Source organism: Furipterus horrens, unplaced genomic scaffold, assembly GCF_987537825.1.
Source record: "Furipterus horrens unplaced genomic scaffold, mFurHor1.1.pri manual_scaffold_10, whole genome shotgun sequence".
In the NCBI taxonomy this organism is placed as follows: domain Eukaryota; kingdom Metazoa; phylum Chordata; class Mammalia; order Chiroptera; family Furipteridae; genus Furipterus; species Furipterus horrens.
Genome location: NW_028327180.1, coordinates 47675486 through 47684672, shown reverse-complemented (window position 1 = coordinate 47684672; position 9187 = coordinate 47675486).

The window sequence follows — 9187 nt, the reverse complement described above, 5'->3', positions numbered from 1 at the left end:
CATAGTGCTAAGGCTGAGTAGGGGCAGGTGACAACTTTGGGTTAGGGACTCCTGTCCCCTCCTCTCAAGAGCCTGTTCTTCATCCTAGCCTGCTGAGAACATCCTGAGGAAGGCCTGGCTGTGGTGATATTGCCCACTGTTGTGATGATTGAGAAGTGGAGGCATGGGGACCACCCATCCCCTGCAGTGTCCACAAGGGAACCAGGAATGGGGTTGTGGTGACTTTAAAGGGGTCATTCTCTGTCTGCAACATCCTTCCTGCACCCCCCAATCCACTCACCACTCCCACCCAGGCCTTTGCACTGGCTGCTCCCCTGCCTGGGCTGCCGGGGGCTCTTTCTGAAACACTGATGAAGCCACCCACATTTCCCTCAAGGTCTAGCACACATCCCTGCACCACATTCAATGCTCTGGCCCACATACAGGTCCCTGCCCCACAACAAGCATTCACACTGTGCCCACAGGCTGACTCTGAACTGCACAGGCTGCTCTAAGGACCCTGCAGCATCTGACACTTTCTGAATCCAAGTCCAACATGTAAACATCCAGAAACTCACAAAAGCATTGGCCGCCACCCCCAGAGGCCTCTTCTTCTTTGGACTCACCTTCCTGAGGGATCAAGGATCCCCTTGAAGGGGCTGAAATTAGGATGGTCAAATTGGCGACCAGCCATCTCCTGCCCAAGTCTGCCTGCTGCCTGCTTGAACCTCACCTCCTGGAGACAAGGCTGGCAGTGGTGGATGGGTGTTGGGATGTGTGGAGGTGGGGCACTGGCTAGCGGCCACCTGGGTCTCTATTCCAGACAGAGCTCCTCAGCCCATGGCTGGTGGGAAGGAATATGGCTGGATACCCCAGGACTCATGCTCCCAGGGAATAGTCTACAGAATGGGTAGGGGGAAAGCTGGTGGCTGAGCAGGGAGCCCCTCTTCCAGGGTGTGGGTGCAGGAGAGCTGGGGGAACTTCACAGGGGCTGAGGGACCCAAAGGTAACTGCCTGAGCAGGGATGGCCTGGCCACCCCCCTGCCAACACCCCCAGTTGTGCATCCACAGCAATATTAGCTCCATCCTGGGTCTAACTGATGGCTACCTGTACAAAAGCTGAGTCCCCGGTGAGTGTGGGATGACAGAGTGGGGAACATATCCACAAATTCATTCATTCATTCACTCACTCACATATCCACTGAGCCCCTTCTCTGAGTCTAATGCTGGGGACACCCAGTCTGAGACAGAGACAGACCTGACCATCTTTGAGCTGAAATTCCAGAAGAGGGGAACAACCCTCTCAAATTAAGGACCAATCAGAATTTTAGATAAACAAAAGTACTGGAAAAAGATTCAATGAAATTGAGAAAACTAGGAATGGGGATGGAGAGACCTTAACTAGGGTGGTCAGGGGAGGCCTCTTGGAGGAGGGAGCATTTAAAGGGGGCCCAAGAGCTGCCCTGGAAGAGCTGGGAGAAGGGTGCACCTGGAAGAGGGCAATTCGAGGGCACAGGCCCTGAGATGGGATCAAGGAGGGCATGCAGGAAGAAGAGGAGGAGACTAGTGGGGCTAGAGGGAAGGAGCAAACCGGGTGAGGTAAGCCAGAGGCAGGGTAGGAGCCACACCAGCAGGGCTATGTGGGGAAGGACTCTGAGCAGAGAAGAAAGCATGGAGGGTGTAGCTCCCAAGGGTCCTGGGACTTGTTGGGGCAGGATGGGGAGCAGGGCCAAGCGTCCCAAAGGGCTCTCCAGATTCAGAGACTTGGAGAAGCTTCTTTAATTCCATCAGCATTTACTGAGTGCCTTCTGTACTCAAAGCTTATACTGCTGAGATAGGGATACTATGGTAACAAAGGCACAAAAAGACCCAAGCTACGGTTTCAGGCCAGTGGGCAAGAAAAGATCTTGATCAATAAATAAATACAACTGGTCCTTGCAGATGCTCCACAGAGGAAATGAGGCAAGGGAGGAATTGGGAGGGGCTGCACCTGGCATCCTCTCATTCTCCCCACTGGCAGCCCACTGAGCCCTCAGTCCCTGCTCTGGAGGAGGAGGTGGAGTCTGGGGGTGACAAGCAGGCAGGAAATCAGCTCTGTCATACGAAAGAGCCCCCTCAAAGCCTCTGAGGTTGAGGAGCCCCTGCCATACCCAGGGGGCCCTGTCCTGGGCTGTCTTGTCCATTCAGGAAAAGAAGTAGTAAAGGAGCTGCTCCCTAAAAGCCGTCTCCAGGGAGTGAGGCCACAGAAGCTGGGTGGTGAAGACTGTGGGGGTCAGGCCTTTCCAACCTGGTTCAACTCCCTCCTCTGGCTGTGTGACACTGGAAAGGTCATCTAGCCTCTCTGAGTAGACTCCCCACCACCAATGATCAGAGAAAGTGGACAGTGATTCTCCAGGGGGGTGGGGTGGGGGGAGCTCTAGAAAGCATAGTCGTTGTCGTCATCATCATCATCATCATTATCATCCTTATATTGTTAGTATTACTTCAAAGGTTGACTCTTTTCCTTAGGTCACCAGTTTTCCTACCCAGTCCCTGGGCCGCTCCTACCCCCAAAGGTGATCTGAGTCTGAGATCCACTTACCCTGGGGTGCAGCGGTCTCCTTGATGAGTTACCAACAAAGGGCCTGTCTCTTTCAGTCCTACTGAATTACCACTTGGCTGGTGGGGGGCTGTGGCTGTCTTTCTTTTTCCCCTTGACCTGTAAGGACCAGACATGGGGTACAGGGTGAAGGCAGGGACCCAGGAAGCAGATCCCACACTGCAATGATCTTTACAGCAGATATGTGCTCTGAAAAATCTGAGTCACATTGTAAGTTTTAAGGAAACTTAAGTTGGTGGCACTGTCCATATAATGGGGCCCTGTTTCCTCCCTCAGGATCATTGGTTAGTCCCTGCATATACCTTTCCCCATGCTGGGCCCCTTCCCTGGAGGCCCCACCTTCTTCCACTGGACATTGCACTCTAAAGGCTCTACCCTTCCCCTGTTACTGTTCCCTGTCCTCTTCCCAATTCCTTCCCCTTGGGGAAATATGGCTGAGTAAGGCTGGAATGGGGTGGTGTGAGGATCAAGGCATCAAGGATCCCTGGCCGGCCAGCTCTATTTTTGGCCACCCTCAAATCCTGCCCCTTGTCCACTGCTGTTCTGTGGCCTGTAGCTCCCTCATGGCATATTCTCTTTGTCTGTACAGTATGGTCTTCAGAGTCCCCATATGAGCACACAGTACCCATCCTGGAGGAGAGGACAGAAGGGTCACAAAGCAGCCCCATGGAGGGGAGGAGTTGGAGCACACAGCAATATCGCAGAATGGGATTAAAGGGGAAACGCAGTGGGCTATGAATGTTCCAGCTGCCCTTTCTCTTGCCAGGGGTCTGAGGTGGGGCCAATGGTCACCTGCATGGCTGAAGGGCTGCCACTTGGTCCAGCCAGGGGGACCTTGGAGCTGACTCTGACCCTGGGAGGGCAGGGGGCCAAGGTGATCCACTGGGCAGGTGCATCAGAGTGAAGATTGTTCCACTAGCTTATTGTGCTCTGGGTCACCTATCTGGGAGAGCCCCTGCCCCCTCCCAGAGATTGCCTTTGAGGTTGGGCAGCCTGGGGATGGGGTTGGAGGTGTTAGGGGGTACTAGAGACCTTGGAGCCTAGAGGAGGGAGCCAGGCAGGGGCTTCTCCACCCAGTCCTGACTGAGGCTCCAGAAAGGCACAGAAATTTGGGGAGAGAGGAATCCTCCAGCCCCCAGTTTGGGGGGCCCCCAGACAGGGTCCTCACACTTGCAATTAAATGCAGAGAGCAGAAAACCCTAATGCTGATACTGGGCTGTGTTCTGGGGTTAGTGAGTCAACCACAAACCCAGCTCAGCCCCTGCCCATTTGGGTGACCTTGGGTAAGTGCTAGCCCTCTTTGGGCCTTGGCCCATCTCCCTATCAATGGGGGTTTTAGAAAGAGAGAGGGAAGAAGCATAGGGAATAGAGCTGAGCATCAGCTCCTAAGCACAAAAGGCTGGCAAGTGGGGGATTCCCATCCACTCTGCCTGGGGTGGGGAATCCCACCACACTGGAAGAGAGAGAAATGACTGGGGGTGGGAGGCTGAAAGGGGCAGTGGGGACAGTCCTTCCCTCTACCCCTACCCCAACTGAAGGCTGTGTGGGAGGTCCTCAAGTCTTCACCTTCAACAGAATGGGAGATATCTTTGCACCCCAAATTGCAGGAACAGGAGCCCTTCCTTGCAGGGCTATGGGGTGTCTGGAGCTGACTCGGGCTTGGTGTTGGGGGATATGGAAGGGGTTTCTTTCCCTCCCGCAGCTTCCTCTTGAATTCCTCGAGTTGGGCATGCTCCCTCTCACTGCTATGCCCACCACAGACAAGGGGAGCTCTGCTGGGACCTCCACCCCGGGACCCCCGAAACACCAGAACACCCCCTCCCACTGCCTACTCACTGTCTGGAGACAGCCGCTGCAGCCGGAGTCCCCTGCCTGGCCAGAGCTCCAAGGCAAGTGCACGGCAGGGCAAGGGCGTGCGAGCCAGAGGGTGTGTGCGCCGCCGCAGAGCGCCCCCTCCCCGCGGTCCTGGCCCCGCCCCGCCATCCCGCGCAGAGAGAAGCTACAGCTTGACCCCCCTTCCTGCCATACTGCTTTGGAGGGATCCCCCTCTGCATCTCCAGCAGCAAGCCCCCTCCGGACAGGAGCGTGCCTGCAAACCTCAGAGAATGCTCCAAGAGCTGCCTCTGAACCAAAGCGCTCATTTCGCAGATGGGGAACTGAGACTCAGAGAGGGGGTCCCCTGACCAGGGCCCAGCACCCCAGCAGCAAAGATTCCTGCTGCCCTCCTCACACAGGATTGCTTTCCAGCGTCCGGAAAGAACGAACCAGGGAGCTAGGGGAAGGCAATTAGGCACAACACCCCTCACCCAACCCTGAGCAGGCTCTGGTGCCTGGGGGGTGGGTCCAGTAGGAACCTGAAGGCCTCGGACAGCTGGTGGTGTTGCCCAGCATGGAAGGACCAATGAAGGTGGGGGCAACCTGGGTGACCAGAAAGCAAACCACAGAAAACTTCTCTATGTCATTGGCCATGAAGTCTCTCTCCTCACTATTGGGATACCCCGCTGAGCGTGAATGCAAGAGGCCTGGGCAGCAGATTGTGAAGGTCACGCTGCCAAATTAGAACAATGCGGCTTCCACATTCTGGCTCACAAGAGGATGGGGCAGGAGGAGCCTCGGGTTCAGCCCCTGCGGTGACTTGGTCTTGCTTAGGCTGCTCTCTGAGCCTGTTTCACTTCAGCAACTGGACAGCGCCCACCTCTGGGGTCCTTTCAGCTCTAGGGAGTCCGTGGGACTGACAGCTACCTTTTGCTGTTGTCCTCCAGCTCCTCACCCCCAAGAAGTGTTGAGCCCTCCAGACCAGAATTCTTCCCAGATTGTCCCCTGCCCCTGTCCAATCTGCCTCTGACCCTCACTCACCTTCTGCCTTGGCCTGAGGAGAGGGGAGTTTCCTCTTGGGAGCAAGAAAGCTCTTACAAGCCTCCATCCCTTTTTTTGTTTTTGTTGTTTCCCCTCTTTCCTTCCATTCATTCAAAAATAGCCCTCCCCCTCCCAATCCACTGCCCCAACCGATACGGAGCACTTCCTGAAAGGTAATGCGTTCCCTGGGTGCGGTCTGAGGCTGGAATTGCAAGGCTGGGAATCCTTGGTGAAGGCGGGGCTGAAGGATGGGGACCTCCTGAGGAGGGTGGGGGGCCACTGGGAGCGCATCCCCTCCCATTGTGTCTGCCACTGTGACCATGACCATGTGTAGATGGAAAGAAAACAAAGGAGGGGGGCTCGGAGTCTGCATTGTGGAGTCAGAGAGGGAGAGGGCTGTGTGTACTGCCAGGAACCCTCTCAGCGCCTCTGCGGGGTTGACTGACCCCCCCGTAGGGATAGGCTGAGGCCCATCCCTTAGGCACTGTGATTAACAGTTGGGACTCAACAATCACAGAGTACACATTATTGGCCGCCCACCCCCACCCTTGAACCCCCACAACTGCCCTGTGGAGCCCCCAGAAGGCTGCTCCCAGTCTTGCAGCTCTTGTCTCCACTGTCTCCCCATAGTCCTTTCTTCATGACACAGCCACAAAATTCTGTCCTCAGTCATGTGACTTAGGTCACTACCCTGCATAACCGACACTCTCCTCCCTGAACCAAGAGAAGGACCCTGAATCATCCCCTTCTGTAAGTCTCATGTAGTGTGGCGGCTCTCCTTCCTGTTAGTGCTAGGCCTCCAGCTGTCTCCCTGGACCATCCACTATGCTCTGGCCATGCCCAGTGTCTGTCCTAACCAGCCCAGCTTCAGGGCCTTTGCATCTGCTGTTCCTTCTGCTCGGTTCTCCATTCTTAGGCTCTCCTCACCATCTATTGTCTTTCAGAGCCGGGTCCAATGTCACCTGTCTAGAGTAGTCCTTTCTCTGTGTGTATCACCCTAGCTTATTGTCCTCCGTCCCTGGTGTGGTGTATTCACTTATTCACCTTCTTTGTGTGTGGGGGGCAGTGCAACTTGGGCCTGGCTGATGAGAGGAGGAGGCCACTCTGACCCAGTAGTACCCCAGGAGCTACCCAGCTCCAAATAAAGGGACAGCACCACCCAGCTAGTTACCCTGGAAATCATGTGTAGGACATGAAAAAGAAAGATGCAGGTCTGGCTTCTGCAGGGGTGTTGCCTAGGACTGTGAAACTGAAAACACACAGGTTCCCAACAGGGGGGCCACGTAGCCTGTTTCCAGAATAACATGCCGCTGGATGACGATCCACAGCGACCAAGTTTCCAGACTGTTGAGTGGACACAAGGCCCAAGGGGCAACTGTTGAAGTGTCCCCATGGCAAATAAATATGATTAGCAAAGATGGGGGGAGGGAGCACTGGGGATTACCCAGGGCCAGGGGCTGACCTTTCCCATTATTAGTTTTCTACAAAGTTTTATTATCTTACACTTTTAAAACCAAAGGTAAAGATAAAAGGAAAATTGCTTTGTTGGAGGGTACAAAGGTTTACAGAAGGTATGTGTCCCTGTGGGACAGAAAACACACCTGTCCCTGTTGAGGAATCAAACACTTAACTTGCCTCCATAAAATTAACCTCAAATGTTTATCAAGCACCTACTAAATACTGTGTACCCAGAGACTGAGCGTGAGCCTGGCAGGTGGGGATTTCCGAGTTGCAGGCAGAGATTAAGAAGCCCTGGAGGTTCCAGGATGCGATGGCGGTTAGGATGAGCAGGGATCTGTCACCTCAGCAGGGCCAGGCCCATGCAGGGTTTTGGTTGGGAGAGAGAGAAGACCCCTGAAGGTGCCTGTGAGTGCCACGTTTTTTGTGCATTTCACTGCCTAGCTAGGACTGGGCCTCAGGCTGGTACTGAAGGCCAGGAGCATTCCATAGGGAATGGGGTCGGGGTGGGACCCTGCATGCGGGGCTGTAGGGAACCAGAGGTGGCGAAAGACAAAAGCATCATCTGTGAGGTCCCCATGGTTTTCAGAAAGGCTCAAGGAACAGGCGTGTACGTGGGTTGGAGAGAAGAGAGGGGGACGCCTGACCAAGATTAGGGCTTCCAGATAAAATACTGGGCACGGAATGAGACCTACTCATAATAAACATTATATTCATTGTTTATTTCAAAGTCAAGTTTAACTGGGTGTCCCGTATTTTTTTCTTTTCTAAATCTGGAAACCCTAGGTCGGAATCTTCTGGGGTTTCCTGGGGTGGGTTGGAGCTCAAAAATGTATCCGTCCTCTCTCCTAGTCTCCTGTCACCCCCAGAACACCCTCCCCCTTCCCTGCCCTGCCACCTTCATAGGCTTCTCTTTGTCCTCATATTGTCCCCCTCCCCTCCCCTCTCTTCCTTTGTTGTCTGCCATCTACTACGCTCGCCCCCAGCTCCTCCTCCTGCACCCCTCTCCCTACCATCCCCTCCTGGTGCGTTTCCCCCCACCTTTTCCGGAACTCATTCCCCCCTCCACAGCCCCTCCCTCCTCACTCGCCCTACCCCAGCGCCCACTCTCTCCTCTCCTCCCCGCATCCCCTCCAGTGGAGCCCCCGGGTGCAAAAAGGGGAACCCCGGCCCCAGACGCAGAGCTTCACGCAGGCTCAGAGCGGTCCGGCTTCCCCAAGGCCTCCACCGCCTCCGCACTGCGGCCAGTGAGCCGGTTGCCAAGGCGACGGCTGGCGCCTGACGGGAACCTGGGGAAGACCCCGCTCCCACCCCCTCCTCTGCCATCTCCTCAGCGAACCCCACTCCGGTTTGATCCGGTTTCCCCGCCCCACCCCTAGTGCGCACTGCGGAGGGTGAGGATTCCCTGGCCCACCAGCCAGGGCCAGCGCATGCGCACTGCATGTGGTGTTTCCTCCCTGCGACCTGCTGACAGCGGGGAAAGCCCTGAAGCGTGGAAAAAAGGGAGCACCCAACGCAGGCTCAGTGAACACTGCGGCCCCGCCCCCCAGCCCCCGCAGTAGTCCTGGCTACAAGCGCAGGGAGGTTTAGGAGTGCATGTAACTCCCAACTCACGCCCCCTCCCGCGCACTGCAGCGGAGCCCGAGCCGGGGATTCCCTGCTGCCTGCGCGCAAGCGCGGGTCCGGGATTTCGCGGGGGCGGGGTCAGAGAGAGATGGGGTTTTTCTGTGAAAGGGAACAGAAGTCTTTACCAGTATCTTTTACATCTGAGGACTGACAGTGGTTCATTCAACTCCTGTCCATAATTTTATCTTTACTCTCTAGTCCATCAGCGGTCCCCCCTACGGGTCCGCAGCAGAGCTTGCCACGCACAACTCCTCAGCTGCGATACTCTTCCTCACGTGATAACACAACCGCCAGGGCTCCCCATCCCCCTGAGGTGAAGCCCCACTCCTTAGCCTGACGAGCTTCTTTCCACCGGTTAATCACCTTTGGTCCCTGATCCTTCCTCATCCCACGCCCCAAAGACCCCAATGTCGCCACACAGGAGGCTCCCTTGCCAAGTCCTTTTTCAGGATATGCCCTTCCACGGCACCATCTTGTTGATTCTCGAGATAGTTTAGGAGTAGATACTGTTTTTAGTCTCATGTTATGTATGAGTTAACAGGCTCAAACCCACTGAGGCTCTAACCTAAGCCCCAGAGGTAAGAGGCAGAGGCTTCCATTTGTGGGGAGCCATCTGGGTTCTTGCACCAATTAGAAAATCCCTTCATCCCTGATTCAAGGCCCCACCAT